This window comes from Macrosteles quadrilineatus, unplaced genomic scaffold (assembly GCF_028750875.1).
Source record: "Macrosteles quadrilineatus isolate MER2022 unplaced genomic scaffold, UCM_ALF_1.0 Scaffold_8__2_contigs__length_117827958, whole genome shotgun sequence".
Classification (NCBI taxonomy): Eukaryota; Metazoa; Arthropoda; class Insecta; order Hemiptera; family Cicadellidae; genus Macrosteles; species Macrosteles quadrilineatus.
In genome coordinates this window covers 102,667,316-102,690,525 of record NW_026542601.1, presented here as the reverse complement: position 1 = coordinate 102,690,525, position 23,210 = coordinate 102,667,316, and the positions used below count along the sequence as shown (strand labels likewise).

At 36.4% G+C, this 23,210-nt stretch overlaps 1 protein-coding gene across 2 annotated transcripts in view; it reads left to right on the top strand.

The window, feature by feature from the left end:
* Positions 1-23,210, top strand: part of LOC129001884 (LIM domain transcription factor LMO4-A-like) — a 335,873-nt gene that overhangs the window by 21,920 nt on the left and 290,743 nt on the right. The window contains exon 1 of one of the 2 annotated variants that reach the window (XM_054429345.1): positions 14,703-14,755. The exons of the other annotated variant lie outside the window; for it this stretch is intronic. The gene's annotated coding sequence lies outside the window, so the exon portion shown is untranslated. Of the gene's footprint in view, positions 1-14,702; positions 14,756-23,210 lie in introns of those variants that run through there. 2 annotated transcript variants of the gene reach the window in all.

Genomic DNA, 23,210 nt, shown 5'->3' with positions numbered 1-23,210 from the left:
GGACCTTCAGCAGTAGGCTTCGAGCAACCGTGTAACAATCGTAAATAATATCATTCCAGTAATTATCCGCAACAGAACACGGCCAATAAAAATATCCTGTAAAGTGTTAAGCGAGAAAAGTACAATAACAAGTTGCAAAAGGCAAAAGGAACGACGGAAAGTGACAAGTCGGGAGACGGATCTGTTAAAAGAATTTACCGTCAGTCCAACGTTCCGCTTCGTTCCGTCGTTCCTTGGAACCTAGCGAGGCGTACGAGCACAAACACACACACACACAGCAGGGTTTGTGATGTATTGTCTAGTGGTAAAACAGAGTTTTCCGCTCGGTAAATAAGAAATATTACTTAAACATGTGACCGAAAGAAATGTTCCGCGTACAAACGACAGTTAACAAAATTGTTGGTGAAGTGGTTCAAGTACGTTATTGTGGCTATAGTGGTTTGATAGATTTATTATTGTAAATAGCTGTTTTTAAATCTACTTTTCATTGATGAGTGTACAAATGTACAATTAGTACCATAACGATGACGTACAAACTTAGAAGAAGACCTAACTTAGGACCTAACTAGCTAACCTATTTTACGCCCAAGTTTGTCAATTGAACCTACATTTCTGGTGGAGTAATTAGAATAAAATATTATTTCCTTGATGGAGATTGCAAAACATATTTAGGTGTCTGTTTATTTGCGTATCTCCAACGATGTTATCAGAAGGAATCATAATCCCGAATGTCTTCAGAGTGAATTGGAGTATTCGTTCTCACCAGTGAGCAATCATGGCAACCCGATAAGGCCCATGTTAATTTTTTGAAAATTCAAATTATTTTTCCTACAGTCACCCGACAAAGTTGGCTTCCTTGTACTGTTTATAGTACAGAAAGCTGCTAATTGCTGCATATTTATACTTTGCCGTACGGTTTATACTTTGCCGCACATCAGGATTCCAACGAAACAACACAAAACAGCGTGGTTCTATTATGTACGTAATCCGTGTACGCTTGGAAATAGGTTGGCAACACTTAAAGATAATAATACTATGATTAGCTGATTGACTATTATAACTACGATTTAACCTGTCATTTCGTGTTTATAGTTTCGTTATTTCTGAACTTTCTGGACTTTTCTTTTAAACGTTTTTAAAACATTCCTACGATCTTAATAAACAAGAAAATACATTTAAAGCATTTTTTTAGGCGCGGAAACCACTTCAAATTACAAAAACATACGGAACTATATTCTCAAAACGCGGAGCACATTTCTTGCCGAGGAAAAATTGCGGAGTGATACGGACCGCTCGTACTACTTTCTCTAGGGCACCATTTGTGTTGCCAGCTGAACCTAAAAACGTGTTGTATAGTGTTTGAAAGACTAATTATTTATATGCTTTATAGTGACTGTAGGAAAAATATAATGTGTAACACGAGTGAAAAAGGCCTTTGCTGCACTCGAGATCATTCCGCACTCACCTGCGGCTCGTGCGTAAACATTGCTCTCGTGTGCAGCAAAGTGCCACTTTCACCACTAGTTACACAAATAACTATTTTTGCTTATTTTTGAGCCCATTTTAATTTATAAATTTAGGTATATTTAATAATATATAATTTATCTAACAGTATGCGTAGATGTCTTCAGCCATCAAGTTATCCATCAATGTATTGTCTTGACTACTGCACAGGAGCTGGTAAATGTTTATGCAGGGTCGGAAGTAATCGTGAGGTATTGAGGGGATCTCGCGTGCGGCGGGACGTTAGGGCCCCGGTCAGGGCCAGGGGTCGGGGAAGGGCCCAAGGATAGTGAAGGGCCCCTACTGCCGGGTGGTCCAGATCACGATTTGACTTTTGTAATATTTGCGATATTGTCGGTATCCTAGACAAGACTGGTGTAAAAGAAATGTATTTGAGTTAACGTCTAGTGGTGGACCTTTCGATAAACTCTTGCACTGTAACTATTTGCTGGTAAATAAATATCAATGTTACAGTGACGATAGTATTTTCGTGTAATAACGCCGCACCGATCAGGCCTAATATTTTTATACCGCATTTCTATAAGCCAAACAAATCTTTCGTGACAGCTTTTAAGATTTTGTAGCAGTTCTTACTTGACTGTTCGGAAATTAAAACGTTTTAACTGACAAAAACAATCAGCGTAAATTTTCATAAATGAGATTTCACTAACAAAATGTTAAGCATTCAGATACGAGGCGTTATTATTTTGTGAAGTACGTCTTTGTGCCATTATACGGATAGCAAAAACAGAGACTTACTAGTAGCTCTATGAGACGTCTTGAAGCACTCTTGTCATGTATTGTTATTTTATTTTTACAAGACGGTAAATATTTGTGAAAATGTCTCCTGTCGGTCCTGACTCCTGGACAATGACCAGTTTAACTGGTTCAAATCAATCGCTTCTGTAGCAACTTTTGTATATTTTTATTGTCTCGCAAAAACAATTACAAAACAATAATTGTAAATAGTGTATTTCGTGCAGTTAATTATTTTTATTATAACTGTAAAAGTGCATTGTATAATTATTCATTGCTAGTTACGTTTCTCATGTTTTACTGAAGAATTAAAATAACAATTATCATACACACGTGAAAATTATATATGTTACTTACGTTTTCCCTCAGCTATCGCACTAAAACATCAAGAATGACTAAACATCGGGAAACAGCGTGTTTCCTCCAACTAGTCTTCAATTATATCACATTAATCATTAACACCACATAATTGATGTTTACTGTTTCGTAGGCTTTCTAGATTTGTGTAAATGAAGAATACGTCTACCTCCACTCGTTGAACGCATCTTTTCTTACATCTGCATTTGACTTGTTAATGGAATACATTGTAATTACCCCATATAATGAGACCAGTTCATTAATAGTCATTGGTTTTTTCCAGGTTGGTGACTACGTAGCTGTTTAGCATTTGGAGGTAACACTATAATTAATTTATTGTTAAGTATTTTCATATTAAGGAGCTTGCAGCTCTTGTGGACTTAATTAAGACGTCAAGCAGATGTTGGAGATCTTGTGTCATGGAATTGTTTCCTATTGAGTGGGTACTGAAAGGTTCCAGCATTTGCGGTTGAAAGTCCTTTATGACACCAAATTCTGAAGGATTCGTATCAAAGGAATTCGACAAATGACCAACCAAAAGTAAATTAAAGAAAACGTACGGTTCTTTTCACAAATTAAACCTTTTGGACAGTGTCTGTAGTGATTCGAGAAAGCTCACAATCAAGGGAACACCAGTACAAATATTCTGAAACTTGGGAATGGGGAATTCGATGACACCTGAGAATGTTATAATTTAATTGTGTTGAAAATCTTACAAACCACGAACAAATTATTTTAGCTATGTACTTCTGCATTTATATAAAGCACTGCAGTGAAAATTGTTATTTAAATTGGTAGGATGTATTTAGATTACGATTTAGACTGGTTGAGTTGACTAGCCTTTTTAAGTAGATTTTGAAAAACATTAAGGAACTTTAAACGGAAATCATAGCTTAACTCGATTAAACTAACCGCCTGTCAAATGATTAATTAGACAAACATTGTTAGTTAGTCTTGATATAGAAGTAGAGTTAATAGCATGGAACTGTCACAAATGATTGAAGTACTCAACCGTTTACTGTTGAATTCTACAAGCCTTTTATATATTGACACCCGATTGTGTTCATCGTCTTTGTTAAATACGAAGGATGACTCGTGGTTTCTTCACGTTAGCTCCCGACTCCTGGTGGAGACATACTCAATGTCCTGATGATTTAGATCACTTGATAAAGTTCCACCCTTCGAGGGGAAACTCCACTATTCTCATGTTGAGTTCCACATTTTCTGCGTTTGCTTGTCGATGCATTGGTGGTTTGCACTAAAACCGTCAGTGAATCACGCCAACCCTTGAAACTATGTGTATTTATATCATGATTTAACCGTGGATTTTTCATTTTTTTTCACTACCAAATTCCGATTTTATAAAATGGAAAAAATATTAGAAGTTTTTAGTTGGCGCATGCACCAAAGGATAAGCAAACAGTAGTATGCTTCTTTCGAACGTGGAACTCCCAAATAATTTTAGGTGGTTAAACTTAATTTAGGGGACTTTACTTTTGTTGATGTTGATTTGTAGTGTTTGATATTGGAATACTATCGACTAGGCGCAAAAATTTGAATAGAAAATCTGATATGTAATAAAAAGTGTGTGTGTCTTAATGTTGCCGATTCATTAATAGCGTTTTGTGAGTAATGTCGGAACATCATTGTTTTGTTTTTAGCCCTCGTACTATATACGATGTGTCTGTATGTATTACATTTCTTGGTGTAGGCCTATTGACGACATTAATGAATTCAAATAATTTTAAAAGTATCACAAGGCTTTGGAACAATCACAATGGAACAATTATGATCCGGTACTAGTTTCCTAACTATTATATGGTCCACAACATTAAGCTAAAGCACGTAACCTATCTCACGTCAGAAATCAATCCACAACAGATAATAAAGTCAATTACTTCACAAGCTATTAAACACATAGTAAAAATTACCCATAATGTCACAAGTGAGAAACTACGGTGATACGTCAGTCAGGTTCGCGTCTCTATTCGCGGGTTACTGCCGCTGTAAAGCCCATAACTAGCAATAACATGGAAGCCCTATAACCGACTACTTATGGTTTTATCTTTATTTGAGTACACTTTGCACAATCCAGAGTCGGCTTTACGCCCTCTATTCTTCCCGAAGAAAGCTTTTCTCGGATACGATCCGAACCTTTCAACACCGTTGTAAAGATAAACGAACATTGTGGTGCGGTGCGATTTATTGTTTACGATTTTTTATATTGAGAGAATTGTGATTGAAACTTTGTGTGCAATCTAAAACGCGATTTTGGTATTTTGGAGTGAGCTTACCTCAAAATTTCAAAAGTTAAATGACTGAGACGGTGGTAGAATTTAATATATGTTGTCTGTATGTGTATGAGACTAGCACCATTAATAGAGCTATCTTAATTTTACATTTTGCAACTTTAAGAGCGAGAGTCAAATTTGTATACTATTTTTTTCTTAGACCACAAAATTATTTTTGTGCAATCAGCAACAATATGGCATTTACATGTGATGGCTACTATAGGTTTATGTGCATTACTTACATACTCCGTCACAACGAATCCTCAACCGGCAACTTCAACCAATATTCAAATAATTGCTTGTATCAGCTATCGCCAGGTGTGACTTATCACTGTCGACGGCTACTGATAACATTGGCAACCAGCTGCCTCTACAGCTTGTGTTTGTTATGTGACTATTGTCGACAAACAATCAGAATTAGATACGGGTGTTGAACATAAAAGTCTAATGCTAATACAGCAGTGATGCTGTCTTGTTCCTTTATCATCCGTTTACGCCATGGTGTTCTGACGGTGATGTTGAAGACTCTTTGGATCTCGCACTAGATTTAAAACATATGTTCAGGTATATACAATGGTGTTCCGAGGTAAATACAGGAGCAGTATACTGTAGATTTTCTGGACCTCCCGCTTGATATCATGTCTTATCCTCCGTTTATGTAAGGGTGTTCTGGACCCGATGTAGTAGCGAGACTGGTCGCATTCCTCTGGACGGCGGGGGGCCGTACAGTCCCCGCCAAAACTGGCTCCCACTCAGTATCCTTAGGGAAATTTTAATATTGAATAAATCCATGATGGTTTTCATCCGAGCTCTTTGGAAGGCTTGCACCCACAGCCTCTGGGATAGTTAAAGAATAAATTGAGAATAAAAGTGAGTTTTACATTTTATTATTTTTCTAATTGGTGTTTCCTATACAAATTTATATTCGAAGAGAATTTGTCGTTTATTTAAGGGTAATGTAGTTTGCTGTGGATCTCATAGAAATCAAACCATTAAACGAAATAGACTGATTTAGAAGATATTCCCATAGACAAATAGAATGAAATATAGACCGTCTGCCGTGCAGCGAGTAGCATAGGTTCTGGCGTCCACCGGTGGGAGCACCGTGTAGTTATGTAGCGCGTACGCCAACTTCACGGCGCTCCCAGTGGTGGACGCCAGAACCTATCGCAGAACAACCGACGGTCTACATTTCATCCTTTTTGTCTATGATATTACTATAATTATTTCAATTAGTGTTACTGTATTCCCAGTTTTATGATTTATATACAAAAAGTATCTTTTATTATTGCATACTTACTGGAAATTAAGATATTGATGGAGGAGGAATCGGCAAACCACACGAATTGAAATTACCTAACGTTTAGACCACTCCAGTGTCGCACTTTTCCAAGAAACGTCACGTGGTATCAACCAGCCTATATGACAGCATATTTTGCTGCCTCGTCTCATTAAATGTCACATGACGACGGCACCGAAGACGGTAAACGTCACAGCAGTTGAAATAACTGGAACAGCAAGTCCGAGGAATGATTAGACGAAATGTCTCCGTTGAACATTTCCAGAACTCGATATGTCTCTTGGACTACTTATGAGAAACAAACGAATGATTTTCAGCAGACTCTGGCAGGTGCCATATTCAATTAGGCGTTGGTCGTGCAGAACCATGCTGCAGCTGGCGGAGAATTGATTGGCTCTCAGCAAACACGGGTCGCACGCGTGTAGACTGAAGTGTGTCTGGGATTGCGTTTGGAAACTAATTGGCAGCAGTTAGCGTGGTCTGTGGTCAAAGAACAAGAGTAATTAATATAGTAAGTAGAAACCTGGGTGTACGTATCGAATGATTTGATTAACCATCAGCTGTCTGCGCTAGTCTCTGACTCAGCGTAGTTCTTGATACTGATAAGACATTGCTACGGGTGTCGTCTCAGCATTTCCTGTCGTTTGCCATATTTTGCATTGATAAGATCGTAAAAGTGTATTAGCCTATAGGTTTGCCAGAATAATTTCGTGCTTACAAATGAATAAACCAACTATTATTATTAGTAGTGAATAACCACTACAAATGATTATATTATTGATTTAGTGTATGTATATCGTAGAGGAACAAATATTAATTCGGTGCCGAATTGGGAAACGCCTGCTTGTATTATTTTCCCAAAGGTTGTTCACGAGGCTTGCCGTACTTCGTGGGCAAGTATAATTTACCTGTTATTTGTCATAAAATCCACTGTTTTGGCCAGGTTAAGTATCCACCAGCTTCATTGTCCTATCAATTCCACTGCACCCTCAGTTCCATAGCTTTAACTTTGTGTTTACATTCCCTTGGCCACTTCAATTGTTTGAAGCTTAGTATCCATCGATGGTTCACATTTTCCGGCACAGTTTAATTCTTCCAGCGATTTCAACAGTTTCTACTCAGCCCGAGTTAATCATTTCCTAGTTCAGTCGTTCAGTGCAATTTATTGATTCCAGCCAAGTCCCATCGATATTCCATTCCTAGCCCAGTACCACAGTTTCTACTCTGGGTTTACCATTTCCAGTACAGTCTATTGATTCCAGCCCAGTCCCATCGATGTTCCATTCCTAGCCCAGTACCACAGTTTCTACTCTGGGTTTACCATTTCCAGTACAGTCTATTGATTCCAGCCCAGTCCATCGATGTTCCATTCCTAGCCCAATTCCACAGTTCCTACTCCGAGTTAACCATTTCCTAGTCCAGTACGGTCTATTGATTTCAGCCCAGTCCCATCGATGTTCCATTCCTAGCCCAGTACCACAGTTTCTACTCTGGGTTGGCCATTTCCAGTACAGTCTATTGATTCCAGCCAAGCCCCATCGATGTTCAATTTCTAGCCCAGTGCTACAGTTTCTACTCAGTCCGAGTTAACCATTTCCTAGTTCAGTGCAATCTATTGATTCCAGCCCAGTCCCATTTCTAGCCCGGTACCACAGTTTCTACTCTGGGTTGGCCATTTCCAGTACAGTTTATTGATTTCAGCCCAGTCCCATCGATGTTCCACTCCTAGCCCAGTACCACAGTTTCTACTCCGAGTTAACCATTTCCTAGTCCAGTGCAGTCTATTGATTCCAGCCCAGTACCATCGATGTTCCATTCCTAGCCCAGTACCACAGTTTCTACTCCGAGTTAAGCATTTGCATTTCCTAGTCCAATGCAGTCTATTGATTCCAGCCCAGTCCCACTTCTAGCCCGGTACCACAGTTTCTACTCTGGGTTGGCCATTTCCAGTACAGTCTATTGATTCCAGCCCAGTCCATCGATGTTCCATTTCTAGCCCAGTTCCACAGTTTCTACTCCGAGTTAACTGTTTCCTAGTCCAGTGCACTATAGTCTATTGATTCCAGCCCAGTACCATCGATGTTCCATTCCTCCCAGTACCACAGTTCCTACCCCGAGTTAACCATTTCCTAGTCCAATGCAGTCTATTGATTCCAGCCCAGTCCCACTTCTAGCCCGGTACCACAGTTTCTACTCTGGGTTGGCCATTTCCAGTACAGTCTATTGATTCCAGCCCAGTCCATCGATGTTCCATTTCTAGCCCAGTTCCACAGTTTCTACTCCGAGTTAACTGTTTCCTAGTCCAGTGCACTATAGTCTATTGATTCCAGCCCAGTACCATCGATGTTCCATTCCTCCCAGTACCACAGTTCCTACCCCGAGTTAACCATTTCCTAGTCCAGTGCAGTCTATTGATTCCAGCCCAGTCCCATCGATGTTCCATTTCTAGCCCGGTACCACAGTTTCTACTCCGAGTTACCCATTTCCTAGTCCAGTACAGTCTATTGATTCCAGCCCAGTCCCATCGATGTTCCATTCCTAGCCCAGTACCACACTCCTCTGACGTATTCCACGCGATTCTCTCGTTCGTTACGTTCCCTTTCTTCAAAACGAGGCGGTTCCGTGCGAACATTCCATTAATTACGACTACAAGAGTATAATGGGGGAGGGTGGTTTTAATTCATTGCCCTCCTCGCCTACCCCGTGCATAACTAAACCCTTTCGTCCCCCTCCAGTTAGTTTTATTAAATCCGCCCCATTGTGTCGTATAGTTGCCGATTTGCCATAATTAATAAATCGCCAGAGATCGGCGCGGAGTCTCTCATTACGTAACTTTAATATGAACATATATTAGGCAGCAAACAATGCCCGCTCTTATTACGGCTATATTAAATTCCTTCGAAATTGAATTCTGTCTATTAATTAAGTGTGTGTTTTCTCTTCGAGTGCTTGTCCGCCTCTTTGTACAGTATCCCTCCCCTATCCTTTCCATATCTCTGTGTTACGTACGTTTTCGGGTTGGCAACGTATTACAAATTGTTTACATTTTATTTGCTTATTGGGTTAAAATTTGTTCTTAATTAATTATCTTTCCAGGTTAGCATTTTGTTCACCGGATGTGCTATTTTAGCTAGAAACTTTCTAAAGATTTACGGATTTATTGAAAGCTGTAAATAACTTTCAATTAAGTTAAATGAACATCTCTGCCTTTTGTAAACGTGAATAAAGTTGTTTTAAAACTGTTACTATTACATAATATGAGTCTCGTATGGTATACTACTTTTAAAGCAATGTTGTTTTTTAAAAGGAGTAGTGTTGTATTTTCTAGTGAATTACGTTTTACGTTATACCTTTGTTCTACCTGATGTAGAAATTGACCAATAAGAACGAGCGATATACAGAAGCAAACTCTGTCAAAGGTTAAAATTTGACCAAGTCATTATTATACGTACTTAGACTGACAAGTTTCCAATTTCATGGTGGAATGGCCTCTGGATCGTCTGAATTAACTATATAGTGGTTTAAATTACCTTGTTACTGTCAAAACCTACCTTGTTCTGACCTGATGATGTGCTCCATTCGAAGCATGAAACAGCTGTAGTCTTACTAACTACAAAGGATCGTTTTGACAGCAACAAGGTAGTTTAAACCACTATATAGTTAACTTTAGACCTAAACTAGCTAAAACTTTAACATTTGAAATCTATGTCAACAATGCTTACACGGTGGTGTATCCTTAGTCAAAGAGATTACACCAAATCTTCTCAGCCAAAGTAATCCCGGTAACAGACTTCGACTGCCAAAACAATACATTTAACTTTCCGTAAACAATCGCACCCTTTTACTCCGAGATTTGAGACTTTTTGTCCGGGGCAAATAAAAGAGGGCGGAACACCGTCCATTAAAACCACTTTTTATTATTCAATTTTTCAACTTCCTTTGAGCCGCGCGCCTTACCCGAGCACACACGACTGTTTCTTTTGTTTCAATATTTATGTGTTAAATGTTTAACCGCGGTTACCAGCAACGTATCATTGTTCCTATCCCCACTAGAGCCCCTTTATTGTGCTGTTTTCTCCTTTATTGTTAATTTATAGTCTGCGTTCCTCAGTGCTACGTTGTCGCTCAATTATTCACTTGTTTTTGTTTCACAAACTGTTATTAATTGGTTTCCACCTTTGTTCTTAGCCTTTTCGTGTGTTAAAGGTTGCATTTAGATTCGTTTGGTGTAGTTTGATTCGTCCATTGGAATGTAGGGTTAGTAATTGGAAAACAAAAGTGTATTTTACAGCTTATATGAGTGGATAAAAAATTGTCTTGGGTAATCCAATTTTATTTATATTCCTCATTGTGGATTTGTTTTGCTGCACAGCTGATACTTTACATTACACTACTATCACAATGATTATGCTGACGTGTTGGTCAATCAATATAAGATGTGCATGTATAATGTACTGGGACGGTGGCGTCGTCCTGTAATCCAACTACTAGGAGGTCACGAATTGTGGATATTTATAGGCACTGTGGATGCGATGCTCCCTGGTGTGGATATAAGTCTTCTTGTGAGTTCTACGACTATCCGCAGTACTATCCTGATAATCAGACCAGTTCGTTAATTACAAGAAAAAGTGGTTCGGATTCCACTATAAACTGTAGGCCCCTTAGTTGCCATTGACTGTATATGGCCATAAATTAACAGCTGTGTCTAAGGAACATGTCGGCCTTAAGTCAATAACAAGATTACAAGATAGCGCCACTCATCCTACACTCATATTTGGGTTACAATACGCACATAGTGGCGTCCCCATCTTAAATAATTGAATGACATTGATTGATAGTTGCATTGGTGGGACAACCAACAAATTTGCTGAATAGTTTACCGTTAGCTGATGACATAATTCAAATAACTAGTAATTTATAGTACAGCTAAACTGTTTAAATACATTTTATCCCAGTATCATACGTAGCCATACGTGCATTTCTAATGATGGGGTAAAGTTCACGTAATATTTGTGTATAACTATCAAATGCACACCGTATCACGTTTCCCAAGTTTCATTGTAAATCACCAACGCAAATTTTGTAAGACGTTGAATTGATATAACCACATAACATTACCATCTACATGTCTCTACGTAGAGTATGTGGGAGTACGAGGGAATCAGAAGGGGCGAAGGAGGGAATAAAGGGGGGCGGTAATAAGCTAGTGGAATGTGGAAAAGTTGGCATGCATACGGGATTATAATAATGGGCCGGGAACTAAGTTATGATTTGAATTAAACTTGGTCGTGCCGAGTTTTGATTCATTCCTTTCCCATTTTCACCGCGCCGCATTGTGCTGTACTGTTTTTCGTAGAAACCATCTTGACGTGAGCAGTATGTGAAGACGTGTTTAGTTGTGTTGATTGACAAAAATTGTGTCGAGAATAAAAAAAATAAAAGATATTTAGATGAGCATTTATAAAGTGTTTTTATGTAGTAACACGCTAGATTATGAATTATGTCATGGATTAATATTAACTGAACTCTCAAGTTTGAAGTGTTTCAACCTATCAATAGGATGTCAATCTAAAGTGGTTATATCCGGCAAAACAGGAAAAGTGTTCACTATTCAAAGACGAATGAGTCTGTGCGATAAACTTATTTAATTGTTAAATATAATAAGTTGTTATGAAATCTAAATGATATAATACTCTTATAAGAAGATTAAACATGTTGCTTAAAACATACCTTTTATAATTAACGTAATGGTTGGGAGTAAAGACTCACAATAGAACATTATATATTATTTAAATACTCATCCTATTTGAATAGGCCCTTATGTCCTTAGTTACTTTGGAATTTAAATAAACTGAGTATCTGGTAGTTTAATTTGAAAGTAAAATATTTATTGTGGGATCTTAACTTTTTAATGCTTATGAAGCGAAGCATAAGGTCTTCTGTGACCACCCAAGTTAGATCCATTGGTGTAAAAGCAGTTACTTAAGTCCAAAAATGTATATGCAAGTGGTCTGAACCTTGCAGATAAATAAGTGAAAAAAATGACAATAATAATAATCTGAAAATTAAAATTAAGATGAAGTATAATGTCGATATTGATTCAAATAAATTTTACTACGGTGTAACTTGAAATAAAAGACATTTAAGAACCGAATAGCTACATGGCAATTACCCAAGGCCGGCCGTGTCTCCAGAGTTGGCGTGATTGGTTCTTTATCAGCTGATCAATCTCCGATGGTCACGTGACCGGCATTGACTGTAGACATTCTCACAATAACTTGTTGTTACATTCCGCCGTAAATAGATTCTGTATACTTCTTCCAAATAACCTTATGTCATCGGACCTTGTGCCATTGGTTAACTTTGGACATCTATAAGGTGCAGTAAAATACAAATTACACAATTACAAATAAATTTGTTTCTTAATTACGATTAAATTATTCTTGAAGAAGTTTTGATAAGCATCATGATGGTTGACATCTTACATAAAATATCAAAAGATTTACAAGTCCTAAATAATATACCAAAGAAAAATTCTGTGATTATGTACAAAATTTAGCCCATAATGAGTATTAGGCAAGCTAATTGAGCAATATACCCTATGTGATTAGGTAGTACCATTAGTCAAAGGTAGTACGTTAACCTCAACTTCATGGACAAGCTTTTTAGTAAATGTTTGAACCTCCTGCTTACCAATTTTAAACCAATATTACGTAGAAATCCATCACGACCAAGGTTACAACACGTGCTAGCAAGGGGCTGTGTAAAGCTCGGAGTTACAAGGCCATAAATCAACATCAGGTGTTCCTCAATAAAACTTGCATTTGGGGCCTAACTTGGTCAAAATATCAAAACAGCCCGTAACAGACGCAGGTTGTGGAGACATAAACCTTACATATCACACTCCGAACACTCACTTTGTGTAGCCATTGATTAAACCTTACTAGGGATTTATGGATGGAGCTGAAGTAGATTTTAAGATTCAGCATGTTTCTGTGTGACGTATATGTAGGATGGCTTATTTTTTAGTTAGTCACTGGCATGTAGATTTGTGGATTTTTATGTGTTTTTGTTATTGTAATTACTCGTACTTTTAATTTCTTGTTGATTTACCAACTAGGCTACAAGCTACAAAAAAAAAATTCTACTTTTCCCACCTTCTTGCATATTATCCACAAAAATTCTACGGAACGTCGCTGCTACTACTAGTTTCTTACAGAATTTTTATATTTTTTTCATTTAGGTACCTACTAAGAAACGCGACAACAATGTAATATAACTTTCCTGCAAATAGGTCCTCGATAGATATTCTATCTGTAATCATAGATATTTTTCAGGAACGTCAAATAAGTTTCCCGCAAATAGTTCCTAACAGGTATTTCTATCTCATGTTTCCCAGAGAACGTTACTACTATTCAATACAACCTTCCCGCAACTAGTTCCTACAGTTATATCTATCTATAACCATATTTTCCCCAGGGAACGGCACAACGATTCAATAGAACGTTCCCATAACTAGTTCCTCATAGGCATTTCTGTATATAATAATGTTTCCAAGGGTACGTCACAACGATTCAATAGAACGTTACCGCTACTAGTTCCTCATAGGTATTTCCATCTAAAATCTTATTTTCCCCAAGGAACGGCACAACGATTCAATAGAACGTTCCCGCTACTAGTTCCTCATAGGTATTTCCATCTATAATCTTATTTTCCCCAAGGAACGGCACAACGATTCAATAGAACGTTACCGCTACTAGTTCCTCATAGGTATTTCCATCTATAATCTTATTTTCCCCAAGGAACTGCACAACGATTCAATAGAACGTCCCCACAACTAGTTCCCTTAAGGCTTTTCTGTTTACAGCTTGTTTTGATCAGTTTGCAGCGATCTCGCTCTTCAGACAAACTTCAATATCCCCCCCCCTCCACCCCCCTACCCACAAACCCCTACACTGCACCGACTATCCCTTTTAACACTGATTGCTTCAGATTTTATTGCAGTGTTTTCTGTTTTACTTAAGCTCTGATTAGTTTTTAATAACTTTCCAATGGTAATTGAGTTTGATTCTGAAATCGTTTGGAAAGCGAATTTATGGATATTGATTCTGCGAAGTGTATTTCAGGAGTATAGTGTAATTCTTTTAATACATTTTCTGTTGTTGTTTTGGGGTAAACGTATTATAATAGATATTTTGATGTATTTTTTATATAATAAGTGCTATTACAAACACTTCAGTTTTCTCACTTGGTAAAATTCAAAGTTATGTAGACTTACCAAAGTTATGGGAAATTACATGCATATACTATTGAAATATTCCTTTACACCAGAATAAGGACAATTTACAGCACAACATTCTTCGTATTTTGAATGCTTGCCGTATACACGTGTGTTTGTACAAGTGCGATTCTATGAATACGTTTAATTTTTACCGTTTCAAACATAGTAAAACACTTGAACACTTGTTGCACATTTTTGACATGGCATATCTAGAAACAGTTCGCGTCTATAACCGCAAACGAGAAGAGGTGGTCTTCAACAGTCTAGGTAAGCAACAGCCTATATTAGTTACTATAGTTTCCATTTTGGGCTTCATACAAAAGCGTCCTGCTAATCCGAACAACCTGAGAGATTAGGTTACACTCTTGGATGGTTAAAAATCAAGAAGCTGTTGCCTAGTAGTTTGTTTGCACTGCTCCAAACGCCTGATTTTTCCGCCTCGACGTAGGCCTATTTACTGTTATAGAATTTTAAAAATGAAAGCAATTTGAAAATGAATGAAAAAACATGTTGAAACTCCCGTACTACGCGAATTTACAATGATTCGAACGTTCAGTCTAAGTAACGCCCCGGAGTATTTACGAAAGTGTTGTCTAAGTAACGCCTCAGCGTATTTACGAAAGTATTGTCTAAGTAACGCCTCAGCGTATTTACGAAAGTGTTGTCTAAATAACGCCCCAGCGTATTTACGAAAGTGTTGTCTAAGTAACGCCCCAGCGTATTTACGAAAGTGTTGTCTAAGTAACGCCCCAGCGTATTTACGAAAGTGTTGTCTAAGTAACTACCCAGCGTATTTACGAAAGTGTTGTCTAAGTAACGACCCAGCGTATTTACGAAAGTGTTGTCTAAGTAACGCCCCAGCGTATTTACGAAAGTGTTGTCTAAGTAACGCCTCAGCGTATTTACGAATGTCGCAATCGCTTCACAACATTCCCGACGCCGCCGAAGCAGACCTGAAGGAATTTTCTGGTTTTCTTTTACCTTTTCGCCCCGCATTATGGTCTTTTTGCACCTCTTCTATTTGTGTCTCATAAATGATTCCCGGTCGAACGTCAATTAATACTTCTTGCTCGTGTTTTTACAACTCGCCTGTCATGAATTATTCGCCTCCGAATCACAGATTTGGCGTTCAACAGTGATTAGGGCTTGGGAGTTGTGGTGCTGCTTAAATTGCTCGCTTTGAAATTTTGAAGTTCATAACTCTTTGTTGTTAGTTTATTGGCGGCAAATAATTAGTTTTAGTTGGGTTCCATATGTTTGGATTCTACTAATTATGATTCACTGATTCAAAAATTTACTCCAAAAGAGGTGTATTGTGTCCTAAAAGTGAGTTTGGTTGAGAGGATTTTAGTAATGGTGATTTTGTATTTTATGTAAATTTTTGACACATTTTTAACTCTTGCATGAATGGTGCATAACAAAACTACTTCTCAGAAACTCCACGTTAACGACAAGTTACCTTTGAATGTATATCGAGTTACACATCCCCATTATATAGACCAACTGAGGCAATTTATTTTAATAAAATACGATATTTATCATCCACTCACAGCCAGGACTACTGTCAAATTGTTTTTTCCTAGTAGTTGTTCACTCTTATAGTTTTTACTGTGTACGAAAGATGCTAAATAATACTGGAATAATAAGCATTTGAATGACAGCTACATAATGTCGGAAATTAAATTTACAACACTGGTTTTTTTAGGAAATTTTATTAAAACTTTAATACTAGAATAGGACGAATATTGCTAACCGTAATCAATAAATCACAATTTAATTTGATATTGTCAATTTAGCGCTCTATCGTGAAGAATAATCATATTTTTGCAGTAACTGTTAGAGCGTTTTGTTATTGATTCTCAGAAAAAAAATCAAGTGGTATACAAGTTTTCATATGATTCATGAATAATCGTCTGTACAGTCACAATATCGCCAAGACTCCAAAATTAACTTTATTTCTTTGCATCAATGTTACACCATTCCCTAACCAAACTATCCGCGGAAACCTTTAAACATTAAAACACAATTAAAGTAAACAATCGTGGCGACAACCCTCCAAAAAACCCGTCTAACAATGGTCAAAACGACTATGAAAACCGACAAAAGGTGGAAGCCGCAAACATTTCCATTTGTCTGGATAAAAGTCCAAACAATAACGATCGAAAATCTGATTTGCCTTTGAAAGGAGATTGAAAATTCAAAGTTAATTCGGTATAAGTGGGACAAAGGAATGGCGTAGTGTTGATCATGTCGAGAAGACCGGCAATCAGCAATTAGAGTGATCAGGGGTGGTTTGGGGGGGGGGGGTAATCATATCGTCCACCAATCAGCGGGGGTGATTCCATTCATTCGTTACTTCTGCTGATAAGTTAAGGGATGATGTATAGAGCGTATCATTGACTTGATATCTTGATAACTTAACTGAACCAAGAGAGTTGGATTACCGGAATTAATTAACGTTTATTTAAGAAAAGTAAACTGAGGAATCTTACTGCGCTCTTTTTTGATCGTTGGCATTTTAATTTATCAGTTTAACTATTTGATTTTGCTTACATACAACGAAAGGCCTGTATATCGATAAGATCGTGGTATAACCTTAAGTGATAAACTCAGTAAGACCTATCTCTATTACATAGGCCTACGTTGAAAAAATAAAAAAGTGTTTACAATTTTCAACCATTTATTGCCATTTATATTCAACCATTTTCTGTAAAATTTTCAACCAACAATTGGGATAGCATGACACTAAGTTATAATACATAAACCAAAACTTACCAACCAAAGTCGAAATGTTCTCATCAATACTTGTTCAAGAAAAATATAACCAATATCAATTACTGCTGAACTAATTTAGTTCTGTAGTCGTTAATACTCGGATAATGAAAAGGGATTTATTCAAACGCATTGCTCAGTTACTTACATTCCTTGTTCAATTGGTTTGATTTTAATTTAACTGTTTAAATTTCCATTTTGACCCTTACTAAAAAGTAGAAGATATACTACCAAACATTTTAGGATAACAAATAAAAAATGTTTGTTTCCTTAACACAATGTTAACTAGAGTTACTTAGGAATTTTACCTTCCTTCTCATTTAATTTTTTTACTGTTCTAGCACTGTGCGATTTCCAACGTAAAGTTGTTTACAGTGTCTGGTCCATTTCTGTAAAAATGTGTTTTTTAAATGTAATAAATCTGTTAAAAACAATAACATTTAATATAATTTAATCCACATAGTTGTCCAAAAATGTATAAACGATATGATATGTTCTAAGGAGTGTGTCTGAGGTGTAGTTTTAAAACATAATTTATTTGATCAATTAATTAATTAGCAAATATCCATAACGATCTCCAATGGACCAAACAAGATGTGTTTCTTTGATCTGTTAATGACTTCGGTACTGGGAAGTTTATATTTATATCTTGGCTAAATGTATGCGTGGCCGAAAGTAAATCGGCTACAATAACGCTCGAACAAAACTGATTTTCAGTTAGGCTTACTACAGAATCTCAACCAGTTTAACTCTTTTTCACTGAAATGGTACCACATTAGGTTATGATATGACTAACTCAAGTGCAACTTAACGTTTTAACTTAACATAAGATAAAACATGATTTTTAAATAGTCTCTAATAGATTCACTTCTCATTATTAGAACTATACATATTACTGCTTATTTACAGTCCTAGTCAAGGTTTTAGCCAGTGACGGAGGAAAAATAAGTTGAAACATCTACATTAGTCTAAAGGTTCTTCTAGTAAATCAAATACAAATTATACACTTTATACAAAATCAACGAAGAATGGCTTTTAGTCCAGTGCAGTTAGACAAAAAATGACCTTGACCCGGACAAAATTGATAACAGGCTGAAAATTGGTGGAAACGTTCAGAACAATGTCCTGAGTGGCCCACACAAAGTCCCAAGAAATCCCAGTTGGGGAACGACCGCCATCTTGAAAAAAATGCCGCCATCTTGGAAATTTAGATTTTTTGCTGTATCTTTTGAAGTAATAGTCCGAAAGGCATTATTTATGTCTCAAATTAAGCGTTTTGAACTCATGTATGAGGGTAGTATATAATAAAGAGTTTAATACGTTATAAGCATAAATATTATTTATATTAACCTAAAAATATATCAATAAAAATGATACAAATTTACAAAATAAAATGAAGCTTCTGTTCTTAATTGACTTGTTAAAGCCATTAACCCTTTTGACATTTCTTGCAATTCACTATGTTTAGTCTTTGGAATTGGTTAAATAAGGGGTGATTAAAAAGTCAAGGCCCCCCCCTCCTCTAATATTTTTCTAAGTAAATATACAGAAATATCCTTTTGGTGGTGTTGCAATCTTAGTAGGAAGTTTCATTTGATGATTTTGAGTGTCCTCAAAAAAGAGGGGATTTTAAGGGCAACTCAAAAATTTTTAAGTAAATCCTATTCAAGTGACAACTCATCTTGAAGTGTTTACAAAAACTTAAAGAATGGTGAAAACCAGAGTTCACTATATCTTCTCTATCCAAAATGGTAGCCCGTCAAAAGTTTAATCACGATATTGTTACATTAATTTTCTTTGTTACATTAATATTCACTTAGAAAATATTAGAGAGGGGGGTATTGACTTTTTATTCACCTAAATGCTGTAATTTGTTATTTATTTATTTATTCCAACGGCAACATCACCAATTTACAATGTGGATTCAAAAAGCCTAAATGGTAACAACATGCATTTTAACAGAACATTTAACTAACTTAAATCTATGGCAGGAGCAGAGCAACATTGGTAACAGGACATCTTGACTAGGAAAGCAACAATTTCTAACAATTTCTAATGAAGTACAAAATAAATTTTGAAAAAGCAATTAATAATTTCGTTCGTTCTGATATGAAAAATAGAATCATCTTGATATAGTTGCTATAATTGATTACCATTATATTTTAATATTGCATATAAACTTATAATGTAACTACTCGCTGTTAAACAATATTGTCGATGATGTAATCTTCGTTGTAACTAGCGCGGTTGGCACATCCGTGTCCAGTGCAGTAGCCATGCATCGTGGTACAATTAAGACCATAAGGGTCGTTGTACTGTATCCATGAATCCATTTCAACCTGCACTTGGTTTGTCACTCAGTTGGTGGTTAATGAGCCATAGGGTGCCAGAAAGACAAGCATCTACAACCATTTTTGGTTCGGAAAGGGCTGTACTGACATCTCCCAACACTACTAAAGATGCCCCAGGCTTAAGCGGACGTTGGTAAGGTGTCACTGGCTGAAAGCCATGAGATAGAAGGACACTTTTTGCTTTTGGGATTGTAGATCGTGGTACAGGAGCACTTGCACTGACACATTTCGGCTGGTGTTATGCACTCAATGCCACCCATGGCATGAAGAGTACCATGTCCATCAAGGGTTTTAACGTTGTAATCCGCGTTGTTGAAAACATTATGAACGTAAGCTCCGTCATCTATTGAAGGTGATACATTATCAGCTATCGAAGTCTCATAATTGACCTTCTTGTATGTCGAGCGAACTCCGAGCTACGATAGAATGTCTAACGGCAACTTTGAGCCATACCGTCTGTGAAGGTCGAGCAGCAGGGGCGATATGAAAGATCGTGGTCGAGCTGCAGCAATAATAATTGCATGAGCTGTATTAGTTGTCTCCTCTTTAAAGCTTTATCATAGTTAAATGGATATTATATTTATATCTAACTAATTCCAAAGACTAAGCATTGTGGGGTGCGAGAAAGAGAAAAAACTTATCTTGTATATATTTTGTATATTTATATCAATTATTTTAGATGGGGACGCCGCTATGTGCGTATTTTAACCAAATATGAGTGAAGGATGAGTGTAGGATGAGTGGCGCGATCTTGTAGTCTTGTTAGTGACTAAGGCCGACATGTTCCTTAGACACAGATGTTAATTAATAGACCATACAGCTAATGGCAACTAAGGGACCTACAGTTTATAGTGGAATCTGAACCACATTTTTTCCTTGTAATTAACGAATTGGTCTAATTATCAGGATAGTACTGCGGATAGTCATAGTACTCACTAGTGCGGACGTTAATCCACACCAGGGAGCATCGCATCCACCTTGCATGCCTATAAATATCCACAATTCTTATAAAAGGGGGGACATAACCGTATCTATATCATTATTATAGATATTTTTAGGTTAATATAAATCAAATTTATGCTTAGAACATAATAAACTCATTAATTATATATTACCCTCATACATGAGCACAACACTTTTAATTTGAGACATAAATAAGGTCTTTCGGACAATTACTTCAAAAGATACAGCAAGAAATCTAAATTTCCAAGATGGCGGCAGTTTTTTTCAAAATGGCGGCCGTTCCCCAACTGGGATTTCTTGGGACTTTGTGTGGGCCACTCAGGACATTGTTTTGAACATTTCCACCAATTTTCAGCCTGTTATCAATTTTGTCCGGGTCATAATCTAATTGCACTGGACTATTTAGGAAATCCTGCTATTACTGTTTCAGTCATCACTATCAAGTGTTTGAAAGTGCCATTAGATATTTATAATTTGTTTACTCGGTAATCCCCAGATTGAACCTCTAATACACTGCCAGATTGATTAAGTGGTACAAGAGGAGTACTATTGGTAAGGCAGTGTCAACAGTAGCACCTACCTTATCGATGTGTACTCAACGATAGGTGTTATCTACAAGTGCTTATCAGCTGGTTGTCGATCTTGTTCCACGCAATTAAACAAACTACTTGTGTAGCTCTCGTGTAATCTTGTAGTTTTCGTGTTTTTACGATGATTTTATTACGTATTCGTTTACACATTTTATTCTTATTAGAATTTTGGTGGATTTTTTTTGACGCCAGTGACTTTTTAACGTTCTTTTTGTAAAGATAGATGAAAATTGAAGAAGGAAATTTCGCAGTAAGCTTGCAACGCATTCGCCAATGGTGCAAAGGTTATTTTTAACCTTTTCAACACTCTAAGCAGATAAAATAGTAATCTTCCATATCTTCCATATAAGATAACATATCTTCCATAGTTCGCTTACATTTTTGTTGCATAAAACTATTGGGTAACAAATTGTTTTTCTTTTCTGAAAAGTAACAAATAACCACAACCTAAGCGACACAGTCTCAAATCATTTCCTTCAATTTTTTTTCTCCTTATTCATTTATCACCTTTATCTAATCTCAACTATCCTCTGTATCAGTTAATCAAATATTTGTTGTATCGGACTCGATCCCGGTTCAATAATAATAATATTATAAATGTGGGATAATCGAGAGTCAACTACTCTCATCCGACAAATTCAAATGACTGCATGGAGGCAGATCGGTCAGTTAACAGTATTTTGATTTAGTTTGGCGCCAAACGTTTGTCGTTGACACTTATTTGCGCGCGGCGGATCTATCATTATTGGTCATGATACAGTTTATTCGGTCAATTTGCTCCTTTTATCTGCCAGTTAAATGTTTACCGACGATATATGGACGCGTGTGTGTACATTTTGAAGGGTTTTCAGTTTTGAATTGCAATTATGTTGTAGAGGTTTATAAATGATGTTTTTTAATTATGTGAAGTATAAATGTATTTATTTTACCGATAAAATCAATCACGCCTATTATAACTGAGGTAAAAACTGTAAGCATTTACAAAAATATTTATGTTAGAAATTGTTTTAAGTATAAATGACAAATTTATTTGTTTTGTAAATTTATTCGTTAGTATTTTTACAATTCGTTAATAAGTACGTTAAAGCTTATTTTTATGATTAACTGAAAATTTGTATATTTTACAATCTTTGTATAGTGCAAAGGATCTTCATCTGTATACATCTTTAACAAATTTAAATATTTGAAATATAATAATAATATCCATGTATGAAAAATCAGAACGTTAAAATATTGGTATATGAAGTTCTAAAAAGCGCGAAAACTTGCAATTTACTAAGTTGGAGGAAAACCTGAATTTCCAAACCTATAAATAATAAACTAAAACAACATTTTTGCTAATCCTAATGCATTTAAAACAAATTAATATTAAGTCAAGATTAAAATATGTAATGAAATATTTTTTGGGAAATTACCAACCTATAGCAATAATTTGTCCCGGCTATTTTCCAATTTGAAATATTTTATGTATTTTTCTTAGTTTCCGTCGCTATAAGTAATTTAAATAATATAATATAGTTGATATAATCATTGCCTCTTTGACGAATGCAACAAAAATATCTATAACCATTTGAGTATTTACATTTTATTTTACTAAATTCTGTATATTCATGTTTTTATTACAGTTTAAAACAAACAGAGGAAAGAAATAGGATGTTTGAAAAGTGGGACTGTTTGTACTAAAAAGAAGCTCCGAACGGAATATCATTGCTAGAAATGCCATGATTGCTTAGAAAAGACAGTGAACGAGTCTGAGACTGGACCGTTGCCAGCGGACTAGTTATGTCGCGACGGACTAATAATGTGTTCTATGCAAAATATACGCTATGTATATTGTATTGCGTCGGTGTATACTTATATAATAGAATAGCCTGAGTAGATTTGAAAGTCCTGTATATTTACGACTAAATTGTTGATCGTATTCGTTGATGGCCTGAGTAGATGTGAAAGTGTTTGTGTATGTTAGCTCCCACAGAAGTGTTAAATGTCCTCACACAGAATATCTCAAATAAGTACACATAATACAAATAAATCTTGTCACTAAAC